Genomic DNA, 12,683 nt, shown 5'->3' on the forward strand with positions numbered 1-12,683 from the left:
CTGAACAAACCCTTATGCAATAAGTTGGGAAGGAGTATGGTGTATGCATTTATGTGATAAATGCACATGTGCACAAGTGCGCAGAAGAGGGAGAGAAAGGGAGAGAGAAAGATGTCTTGATTGTGGCCAAGCGAAAGTGCGGCCACACTGCCCACCACTGCATCTCATCCCAAGGGTACACAAGGCAGAAGACACACAGCAACCAGCCTGCCCTTGTCACCCTCAGCCTTGGACCTCACACTTGGCAGTGGGAGTTGCTTACTAGGACCAACCTCATCTTCTTTAGAGTTCAGCTTGCAAATGAGATATTTCAAAACATCAATCTACAGAGTTCCTGCTTCTCTCCTAATCATCTCTCATCCTTTCTCTGACTCATTCACTATTTTTATCTACTAATTTTTATTTGGTGAGGAAGATCAGCTCCAGGCTAACATCTGGACAGTGCGTGGGTCCACGCCTGGGATCCAAACCCACAAACCCCAGTCACCGAAGCAGAGTGCGCAAACTTAACCACTATGCCACTGGACCGGCCCTATCGTTCACTATTTTTTTAAACCAACTTTGTTCCCCTGGAGAAAGGAAATGCATCACTCTTACTGGATCCAGCAATAAAAGTAAACAAATCTTTCCCTCTACTTCAAAGAAATGAAGGCTTTCACTTTTATCTTCCCAAGCAGACTAGAAGAGAGAGGCTTTCTTTTTCTTCCCCCTCAGCAGTGGGAGTGAACACCTTCTATTCAACAACTCCATCCATGAACTCGTGGCTTCGTTCTCAAAGGGTCAGTGAAGTCCACAGAGCCCACAGAAGTGCCGATGTGAGAATGACCCACAGATCCCTAGCCAACACTCAGATGTCCATTTTGAACAATAACTGCTTTAAGAATTCATAACTAGGAATAGAGGAAAATCAGTTCTGGAGGGAGCAAAGACTTTAGGATAGGTGTTTGTCTCCATAGCGACATGGGGGAGGCAGAGAATCAAATTTAGGCTGAACTACCGGAGGGTTTGGGAAGGGCAGAAAAAGAGGAAAGAAGTTACGAGGCAGCGGATTCAACCTCACGTGGACCTCACTGCAAATAGTTTGAATCATCCCTTGCATTGAGTTACAGGGCTGTTCAGATGAGGAGGATAATAAGGCTAAATTAGCACACAATATTGGCTAAGAACTCAGGTGTTAGAATCACAAAGATCTTTGCTCAAACCCCAGTTCACACACTTAGGAGCTATATGATTTGGGGCAAGGTGTTTAACACATCCAGGTCTCATTTTCTAATATGTATAATACAGTTAGATAATCATAGAGTAGTTGGGCTCATTAAAAAAAACCATGTGTGGGAAAGGCTTATTCAATACGTTACCTGGGCAGCCTTCCTCCGAGGGTACCTGGTTGACTCCAACAAAAACGGCTCCACAGTAGACTAGCCAGGGGGAGGCGGTGCAAAGAAGGCAGGGGTCTGCAAGGAATAACTGATTAACAACTGTGTTCCCATTCACAAATTAGCACCAACTTATCCCCTAACCTTGAGAAAATTACTCAATCACGAAGAAGTGGTGTCAGCTGGTGGCAAAGCCCAGGCAGGGAGAGGACATCTGAGTTATAATTCTCCCTCTGTGCCCAACAAATTACGCTGCCATGACAGGTCACATAACCTCTCTGGACCTCATTTCTCTTTGTGTAAAATGAATGAGTTGAGTTAGACTAAATGTAGATGCTCCCAATTCTGAAACTCTCTTTGGGCTTAATTTCCCTGTTAGAGGAGAGACCACTTCTGACTCTGTAAGCATGACAGCATCTGACAAATATCTCCACTTCCTGTGTGATGGTCGATTATCAATTCCAATTATGAGACCAAAAGAGGAACAATCTGAAACCAGCCTGCAGGGATCTGTTCCCAAAGGGAGGGGGTGAAGCTATTAAGGGTAATGATCAAAGCCTGGCCATTTACTGGGAGGCTGTTAGGCAAATTCGCTGCTTTTCTCTGGGATCTTTTCCCCTGACCTAGTAGCCTGCAGGGTAGGACACAGAAGAGGGCTCAGCTGCTTCTCCCACAAAGACAAATGGGTCTAAAATGATTCGCACTTACAGTGTTAATTATGAAATCATCTACTTACTTTTTTGTCCTTCTTTGCCAATCATTCTAAAAATAATATCATTGAAACACTGATTTACTTGCTGTGCCCAATTGAACACCCCAGGAAAATCCTAGCCACTGTAATATTCGAAAATGCCCCTCTAAATTAGTAAGCCTTGCAGACTCTATTGGCAAATTCAATCACACTTCTGCCACTGGTATTATTATTTGTCATTCCCTTAAAGAACTAGAGTTCACCCCCCTTCAATTCCAGTCAGTCTGAAATGATATGAAGATGCTGTGAGTTTTACAGCAGCAACTCCATCAACATCAATATACAATAAAGAACCCCGAAGTCTAATAAAAACAAAAGCCCCAAACAGTATCTGAAAAGCTTTTAAGAACAGAATAAATGCACTAGTGATATTTTCCTCTCCTGTTATCATCACAGTTCTTAAACAATAGCGTACAGGCGTCACTGGTATTTATGCTTCCTTCTTCCATTCAGGTGCAGAAAAAAGGAGGAGGATTTATTAGATTTAATTAGCTCTATAATTCCTGAGTTTCCTTAACCAAATGAGGTAGTTTGTTACTAAAAGTGGAAGTTGGTAATTTTTTATGAGGCACCGCCTAATGTTTCTACCTAATGTTGATTAATACAACTGCAAAGAGATGAAATTTTAAATCTCTGGGTTCTACAAATAGAAAATGAGAAGTAATTGGGACTCCTGGAGGAAAGCCATATAGAAGCCACAATGAAGGAAAAAGGGATTATTATGAAACAGGATCTCACTTGGGAATGGCAATTCTGATGCTAGATTTTAGACCAATCCGAGTTTCAACACTACAGATGCAGGGAGGTCATCTAAACTGTGGGAAGGTGCTGACGGGGCGCCATTCCTCTAGATGAGTGAAATTCCTTGTGAAACCCCCCTTCCTGCTCTGTTTAGCTAAAGGACGGACACAGGAAATTTCAGATTTGTAAAATATTTTAATAGAGATCCTTTCTAACTGCACATTCCACACCGGACTTCCAGCTATAATATTCCCATTATTTGTTTGAACAATATGGTCTTAACCTTTTCCCCAGCTTGACTAAACTTTAGACAGGCTTCTTCCTGACTCTAGGACTCTAAGTCATCGTCCTCTTCTTGCAGCATTTCCTTTAGAAAACTTGTAATTAGAAATCTTTTCTCTGCCTCTTTAACATATAGATCTTTTTAAAAGCCACTTGCCAGTTTTCAACTCAGAAATGTCTTTCTCATGGATCTGGGAACCACCTTTTTGAAATGTAATCAACGAAGGAGTTAGTACCCCTATCTCCCAATTTCAGTGGGAGGAGCAGAAACCTACTTCCCTGGGCACCTTGCTCCAAGTTGTGAAACTACCTCCTGCCATAAAGATACGGGAAGTTTATTTTTCCTTTGGATGAAGCCAATTAGCAAACAGAGATTGCCGATGACTTCCCCCTAATGTCCTCCAAGACTTTTTCATTAGCTCACATCAGCCCTTAAAAAAACCCCGACCGCTTCTTCTTCTGGAATTGAGTTTAGATTTAGTTGTAGCCTGTTTCTTATTGCAATAGCCTTGAATAAAGTCTTCTTTGCCTGCTTTACTTTGGCCAGCACAATTTTTGCTTTGACATGTTCATCCTGCCCACGTTTGAAGCTTTCTGATGATGAGCGAGGGTTCCAACACCTCCTTGAGCACCCATTCCTTCCTCAATTATTCCTGATCTTAGACAATTTTCCCTTAGAAGGATCCTCAATCTATCGTATTAGGAATTGTACTGACCAACCCTGGTTCTGCCCATGGGGTCCATATTGTACACAACTTTTAAATGTCTAAAGAAAACTTCTCTTCTCTAGATTCGGCTTCCAAGCACCTTCACAGAGGGCTCTGAGGCTTAAGGCTTGAATTTGACTTTGTCAAAGGAACTCCCTAAGGGAATGTTTGAGGATATAGTGCCTCCAGGTCCAGAAGAGGCACCTGGAGGGGGTTTTGTTTTACCTTGGGAAAATAAGAACATAAAACAGCACGAAAGTCAACATATGACCCATAGATCAAGAGCCATCAGAATGAATTACAAATTCATTCAGTTTTCAGTAATGCTTTCGTGACCTTACAAATAAAAGCAACCTTTTGAGGTTTGAGTAGCCCAAGGTAAGGATACCAAGATTCCTTGTTGCTTTAGTCTCCTAAAACCATCAAGGAAAGATACTACACATTCAATTTGGAGGGTGAGAAGGATAATAGCTGGTAAATTCTTTCCTAGACCACAGTGAAAACCTTGAAAAATCTGTAAAGTTCATAAATTTGTTGTTCTTTTATTCTATTCCTCCCTGGCAGACTTTGCCATACATATTCATACCCTTCCTCCCCAACTACTTGAAGTTTCTCCAGTTTAAGGTCTAGGTATTTTCCTATTCTGGATGTTTTCCAATATTCTCACCTCTATCAAAATGTTTTCATTCAATGCCCCATTCTATCAGGCATGGTTTCAAATTAAGGGGCAGCCAGTCAATCAAGCAGTCAATCGAGTTCTATTATTATTTGATTGGGTAGGTTTTTCATCCAAGAAAACACGGTTAAGATACAAGGGGGCACACTTGGCGTTCACTCAGGGAAGGATCATTACGTGCCTTTTCCTTAATCTAAGGTTTTTACATCCATAGTCTCTGCTGCTCCTTCCCACAGCCCCCTTCTGTTCAAAAGTAATCTCTTTCTTTCTACAACCTATACAGTATTTTATTTGTCTTTCTTATGGAATACGCTTTCAAATTTATTTTATCATACTATGTTGTGATAGTACCTTCTCTCCTAGGCTTAGGGCCCCTCAAGGGCAAAGCTATTTAGCTTTATATAGCCCGTAACAATCAGCACAGTGCCTGCCACATAGCATATCTCAATAAATATATTGAAAGGTAAAAATTGAGAAATTAAGCCATGTAAGACAGAGAGAATAATTATTATTTATTACCACTTTTCAGGGAGGTTAAGCAGTTTCCCAATGCTTAATGTGGGAGACATCCCTCTTGACTAGCGAACATACACCTGATTATGATGACTCTGGATATGCAATTACACCTAGAGTTCCAAGGTCTGTGGCCGCTGGAGATGTGTGTCAATTCTGGTTATTTAGAGGGGCACACTAAAATAAGCCTAAATCATATTACCTATTGTTAAATTTTAGCATGTGTGTGTACATTTATGTGTATGTGTGTGGGGGGGGAGGACCAAACTTGCATTTTAGTAGCTCTCATTCTGTTCTGAACAGATAGAACTTATCAATTCATTTGATTGAGCTCTAGAAAGAATGACTTCTCTATTACAGGCAACAAATAAGAGCTATAAATCTGGGGAACAGGGGACACTGCCCACATTCACCAACAAACAAACGAAATCTTAGATCCTTCATTTGCAAGAAACAGTGGTAGCAGCCCTCTATATTGCACAATTCAATCTCTCAGGCCACAGATATTTTCAGCTGTAGAAGAAAGACAATGTTCATGAACTCATTACCTAATCTTGATCAATCTTAATATACTGTACAAAATTGTTGGTGTAGGCAAAATGGCTTTTTTTCTTTGATGTTCCTACAAATGGATTTATTTGGAAGTAGAAATGAGAAGTTTGAATGAGAGAACGTAAACACAGTTGGAGCTGCTTTCTAAGCTCTGGGAAATTGTGAATCAGGCACAATCCTGCATAAAGCCAGACACCATGGCTTTAAAAAATAAAAGAGTCAAGAGATTTGCAAGACCTACTTTTCTGATAATTAAAACATCCTTGATTTCCCAAAAAAGAACTTTAATGAGTCCATTAGTCATACCAGATACCAATAAAGGCCTGACTTTAGCAGCTAAGTGTATAGTCATGGGTTCACCCAAGCTGCTGGTCATCTTAGGTACTTAATGATGTGTTAAGTGTTTCTATGTCACTTGACTAACTCTTAAATGAGGAGCTAGGACCATAACAATAAAAAGAATCAGACTTAGACTTCAATTAAACTTTAAAGATAGCATTCCACCCAGTCCCACAGCATCTTCTACATAGGGCAGCTGGAGGCACTGAGCCTCCTTGGAGCACTCCCAGTGAAGGGAATTGTAGGGGAGGAAGACATTTCCTCTACCCATTCTATTCTAGGTCCTTCTGGCTGGACAACAAATTAAATTCACATGAGACAGAATAACAGGAGATAAATTCAACAAAGCTTTATAACATGTATACATGAGAGACACCCAGAAAAACTGAGTAACTCATCAAAATGGTGGAGGGTCTCCTCTTAAATACCATCTTCAGCTATAGACAAAGGAGGATGTTGAAGGTGGGTAGAATCAGTTATGAGAGATTACCAGGAAAGTACAGTAAACAAGAGGAGCATTATTATTGCAGATATAAGTCCTTGCCTTCCACATTGATAAGAGTTTTTAGAGATAAGGTGTTCTTCCCCTCCTTCCTGATACAGAGAGGGAGACACCTTTACAGATGGAGATTTCCCTTACAAATGTAAATGTTTCTTAACAAATGATAAGTTCTACTTTTCAGAGTTTCTCTCATGTCTTCAGTTTTTAAAAGTAACCAGTCCAAAATAATCCTTATGCCAAAGAGATGTGTTGGGGTGGCCAATTCCAGTCCCCTACAGAATCTACCTTCCTGGGAAGCCCACACAACTGTTACTTGGCTCTCCATGTCTGACAATGCTACTGGACACTAGGGAAACCTCTCCTACAATTCGACATCAATTCATGTTCTGCCTGTAGAAGTTCCTAGAACATGTCTAATTGTTCTATATTGTGTTAAAATAAATTTTCAGAAAAAAGGAAAATTATGACTCTCATAGCATATAAAAATGCACATATGCTCAAGAATTTTATTTTCCTTATATGATATGAAGGAACCAAGAAGATATTATACCAGGTCAAAGTCAAAGATACGACAAAATTACATGGAGTACAGGAATGTTGAGCTAAATTGGAAATGAAAAAACCCTTATTCTTCCACTGGAGACAGGGAAGTCAACTTAAATTCTACTGGATAAGACAGAATTTGCTGTCCATCCGCTACCTACAATTTATAGAGGTGCAAAATAGCTCAAAGACAATAAACAGGATGGGAATTGAACAGCCTGGATGTGTATACCACAGATCATGAATAGTTTTCCACTGAAGTACTATTTTTTAAATATGGAAATAGAATCTTAAATGTGTTAAGAAATTTTAAGTGGCAAAAAAAAAGCCTGAAAACTGAGAGCTATTTTTTATACATATTTAGCATTTATATATGCCTCTTAGTGTGAACATCTATTTATTTTATTGCAGAAATATTAATGTGTTTTATTACAAGTATTGTCCCAGATGCTTCTGGAGGTGTTACACAATATATACTATATTCACCTATTAGCGTCTTAAAAATCAGAAATCTTTTGGAGCCTTAAACCCATATAGACCCCTAGCGAAGGTATGCTGGTGTGCTGGAGTCAGCTTTACGCCTTAGTCAATTGTATGCATCTCTTGTATCTCTTCCCAACTTCACATTCAGTAACTCCAATTTGGTAGCTTGAAATTAGTGAATGGTGGAGTATTTATTTACACAAGAAAGTAGGCAAATGCCACAAATAAGAGCTTTCTTGTCTGTGTCTGTGTGTGTGTGTGTGTGTGTGTTGCTGAGAGCCATTTGTTGAACATTTACCAGTACACCACTGCTCCCAAGGGTTTCAGATAGGGGGCTGTGCACTTGTATCCTAGCAATTTGCATGGGATGTGTGAGAATGAATAAGCTACATTTCCTATCCTTAAGGAGTTCACAGTCTAGAGGAAAGCTTGTGGTCTAGTAAATAAATTTACATATTTATAAATGTAAGGTTGTTCTAGGTTTCCAGCTTCCCCAAAGGTGGCTGTTTCACTACAGACTTGTACTTACTGTCCATCATAAATTGGTTAAATCTAAGTCAATTCAAGAAATATACTAGAGTGTGAAGCCACTAGACGCCTCAAAGAATATAAACAGTAGATCATGCAGAAGATTTAATTGGAACGTGAAAGCACACATATTTTACTTAGTAATCACTTGTGATAAAGGCTAAAAGCTTCCCTTCAAATAATGATTTTTAGAGAGAAAAGATTACATAATCAAAACACTATTTGTGAATTTTCTATTTTCTCCATGCTGGCAACATTAGCCTTGTCTTTAATGAGGAATTTTTTCATGTAACAAAACATATTTTCAAATACTGACTATGTGCCAGGCACTTTGCTAGGTATCCGAGTTTCAACAATAAGTAAGCTTTGCAATCTGTTCCTAAGGAACTTTTAGTCTAGTGGGAAAGAATAATATAAGCATATAATCATGATAATACACTATGATGCCTGATAGAATTACTGAGCTGAATACAGATAGAACCAATTAACTCTATAAGAAAGAACTCGGGAAATCCTCTCAAAGGAGACACTATGAAGAAAAAATAAGACTTCGTCAGAGAGGAGAGAAAGGGCATGCTAGTCAGAGGGAGTTGTCAAAACAAAGTTCTACACACTTACGCAATATAGGATCCTTTCAGAAAAGATATGAGGCAAGTACAAGAATGGGATTGGGTATTTAGATTTCTATATATCTTCAAGACAGACAACAAATGAACTTAGAATTAAGCTATAGTGTTCAAGGATTAATTGTATACAAAAATTCCATTAAGCAGAAGAGAATATAAAGAAATGAAATCTCTTGGATATCCAGGTACAAATTTTAGGGCTTATAAGCTTTCGGAGCTGATCTGTCTTCTCTAGAGAGTAAGCACCTTGAGGACACACAAGATTTGTATTCATATTTTATCTTCTGGACCTAACTGAAGAGTTTCACACATGATAAGCAATCAAATAACTGAATTGATGAAGGGAAGAATAAACCGTGAAACACAGAAATGGTCATTTCATTTTCTAGTTCACTTTGACTGCTGTTGCATGCCAGCTGCATTCTTCAAAGTGCTGGAATTAGCTCCCCTCTGGGTCTGAACAGCTCTGATCTCTCCCTTTGAACTCATCTCCCACACCTCTCCCTTTCCATCCTGGAAGTCCAGCCACTTTGTACTCTTTGCTCTTCCTGAGCACAGGGAGGAGAAGCATCTTCGAGAACTTTCCCTTGAGGGCATTTGTATTGCTGTTCTCTCTGCTGGAATGCCTACTCTGATCATCTTGTCAAAAATAGTACTCCTCGTCATCCAATACTCTCTAGTCCCTTACTATGCTTTATATTTACCATACCTGACATCATATTATAGATTTGTTTATCTTTTATTTCCCTCATCAGTAGGTAAGCTCCATATTGGCTGACACTTTCTGTTGCTCTTTTTTTCTTCCTTGGTGAGGAAGATTCACCCTGAGCTAACATCTGTGCCAATCTTTCTCTATTTTTCGTATGTGAGATGACTCCACAGAATGCTGACAAGAGTTAAAATAGTTTAATTTTAATACGTGCCAGTTGCTCACCCAAAGACCACTTTCCTTTTCTTCCTTAAAATCTTAGTTTTACTTTGGGGCCTACACTGGCTCCCAAATAAAAGACTGTATTTCTCAGAATCTGCTTTACCGAGGTGCAGTTATAAGACTAAGTTCTGACTGAATACAATATAAGCCAAAGTATCCTGTGGGAATTCCAAGAATGATACTTTAAAGAAGCAAATGCAGATTAAAGACGACCTCATAATGTCCTTTCTCCATTTCCCCTTTCTGCTTCCTGGAATGTGGTCACGGTGGCCATAACTTTAGCAGCCACTGTGGATCATGTTTGGATCTTGAGGCTGAAAGCCTTGTGCTAGAATATTGGAGCAGAGACACAGAAGAAGCCTGGATCCCTTACGATTTTGCATAGCCATCATACCAACTCTAAATTATTTCCAAACTTTTCCATGAAACAGAATAAGCTTTGTGTGCTAATGCCACTGTTATTTTTAGATTTCTGTTAAATGCATGAAGTATAGCTCATATTTCATGCGAATATCTTAAAATATCCTTAGAGTCATGTTTATTTGCCTGACAAGGCACTTACCAGATTGGGTAGCGAATGTGGAAACCATGCTTCCCAGACTCAGTAGGGAGTCTGGGTGATCTAAAGAAGTACTATTGTAGCATCACTATTCTTATTGCAATTGTTGATATATTCACCACCTGCTTAGGTAACGACATCTGTTAATTTTCATGATTTCACTAAGTCCTACATAAATATTAATTAAGCACAATAGCTCTGAAAACAAACTAAATGCTTGTTTTTGCGGATTTAGGAGCAAAGCACTCAGGGTAATTACAAGCTCAGATTGGAAACTTCTAGTAGTTTATAAAAACACACAACTTTTACAGGACCTAGGCAAGATAAACACAAGGAAAACAAAAGAATTGTAAGAGCATTAAAAAAATCTCTGAAGCTACTAGGAAGCTAAATATTTGGGAATTACAACTGAATTATATCTATTCCACTATGTACAAAGAGTTACATTGGGGCTTTGCTCCCACTGAAAAGATAATAATACCCAGTGCTTCTAACGGTATCCACTACGTATGGCATTCCCCCAAGATCTTTACATATAGTAAATGTAAATTACATATAAGCTCTTTACATACAATAAATGACACAAACATCACAGCAGCTCTATGAGGTGGATGCTATTATTATCCTTGTTTTCCAGATGAGGAAATGGAAGTGCGAAGATGTTACACAATTTGCTCAAGGTCCTACATCTAGTAAACACTGGAACCAGGATTAGAATCCCAGCAGGGTAGCTCCAGATTCCACATGCTTAGCCATCATACTATGTTGCCACCCCAAGATGACTGTGAAGAAACAATAACTTGGGGAGTGATCACCAAGAAATTCTAGTGAAATGGCTGAGTTGGAAATACTGCCGACTAAAGGAAACTAGAAAATAATGCCCAGGCTATAGAGAATGGCATTTAAATCTAGACGTATAAGCCAAACATCTTGGAACCAGGATGCCAGCAACAATTGGGAGTGTTTTCCTGTCCTGCCCTTTTCATAAAAGCTGACTGTACTGTCACACTTAAAAGCTAAACTCAGCTTAGAGCAACAATTCTCAACTCACTTGACAAAATACCAGTGGACCAATATTTTGAAGATGTGTCACGTAATTTGTTATAATAAGGGCTAGAGTAGCAAAGTTTGGAAAGAATATCTTTATTCTTACAATTAGAGGATATTCAAAGTCCTACCCAGCAATAGTGTTCTCACTCACTTGCATTTTGATCTTCTTTGAGTTTTGCTTTTGCAAAACGAATGACATTTTGCCTAATGTGATGTAACTGGCCATTGCCGGCACCCATGGGGATATGTTGGATAAGCATGGTCTGTGGACAAGTTGGGGAGAAATGGTGTAGTGGAAAGAATACCAGTTTGGAGTCAAGAGGCCAGGAATCTTGGCTCTGCTATTTAGTACCTAAATAATATGAAGTAGATTACCCCATATTATGGTGACCTCCCTTTCCTAGTAGGCAAAACAAAAAGGGCATTAGGTAGAACATCCTAATCCCCAAGATCTGCTTCCTGTCATAAAATCATGATGTTCTGGTACATAATTCCCCTACTCACAGAGCTGTGAGCATAGGCAGATCTCATCTCAATGAAAGAGTGAGAGTGAAGCATTAAATTCATATGCCCAAATTCATATGTTGCAGCGCTAACCCCATAACGTGACTGTATTTGGAAATGGGGCCTTTACAGAAGTAATGAAGGTTAAACAAAGTCATAAAGGTAGAGCCCTGATCCCATAGGAACAGTGCCCTTATAAGAAAAGACACTCTCTCTCTCCCTCTCTCCGCTGTGTGAGGACACATGCAAGAAGATGGCCATCTGCATGCCAGGAAGAGAGCTCTCTCCAGAACCCAACATACTGGCACCCTGATCTCAGACTTTCGGCTTTTACAGCTGTGAGAAAATAAACTTCTGTTCTTTAAGCCACCTGGTCTGTGGTATTTAGTTAGGGCAGCCTGAGAAGACTAATATACTCCAAAGGTTTTCTTTGCTGTTTTTATTAAGCCACGCGTAGTCGGTGTGTTCAAAAATACCTGAAAAATGAATGGAAGAACAGTTGAAGAGTTGAGCTCACATTTTATATTAGATGCTGACATTGCTGCTCCCTGGAGTTGTGGGGTGCACAGCCTGCATGACTTTACCTGGTGCCCCTTGCAACTGGCTACACAATCAACACTAACTAATAAAAGTAAACATGCCTCTGGGTGCCAAATGCTTAAATTGCCACCCTCCAGGACCACGACAAGTCATGCCATCACTACTCTTTCTCTTATTCTTTCTATCCTGTGCCCACTACAGCATCTCAACTTAGAGAACAATTTTAAAAAATGCTTTAACAATTCATCTTCACTTAAAATTCTTCACACTATCCCCTGACATAAATATTCTCTCCACTTTACACAGGAGAAAGGTGAAGTTGAGAGCCCTGCTGAGAGTCCATCAGTGTCCAAGCCAAAGTCCAAAGTCAGGCCCCTCGTCACTGTTCAGTGCTCCTGGCCTTGAACCCTGTAAGCATGCTTGTATATCCATCTCTCTTACCCAGCACTTGCACATCTACTATTTTATCAAGTTTTAATA

General features: G+C 39.6%; 1 protein-coding gene across 16 annotated transcripts in view; it reads right to left on the reverse strand.

Annotated features, from left to right (window-relative positions):
- The window catches only part of LRRC4C (leucine rich repeat containing 4C), a 1,157,697-nt gene that overhangs the window by 69,065 nt on the left and 1,075,949 nt on the right, over positions 1-12,683 (reverse strand). For 8 of the 16 annotated variants that reach the window (XM_070228634.1, XM_070228631.1, XM_070228633.1 and 5 more), the window contains one exon: positions 1,359-1,454. The exons of the other annotated variants lie outside the window; for them this stretch is intronic. The gene's annotated coding sequence lies outside the window, so the exon portion shown is untranslated. The remainder of the gene's footprint in view (positions 1-1,358; positions 1,455-12,683) is intronic. 16 annotated transcript variants of the gene reach the window in all.

This window comes from Equus caballus, chromosome 12 (genome assembly GCF_041296265.1).
Source record: "Equus caballus isolate H_3958 breed thoroughbred chromosome 12, TB-T2T, whole genome shotgun sequence".
Taxonomy (NCBI): Eukaryota; Metazoa; Chordata; class Mammalia; order Perissodactyla; family Equidae; genus Equus; species Equus caballus.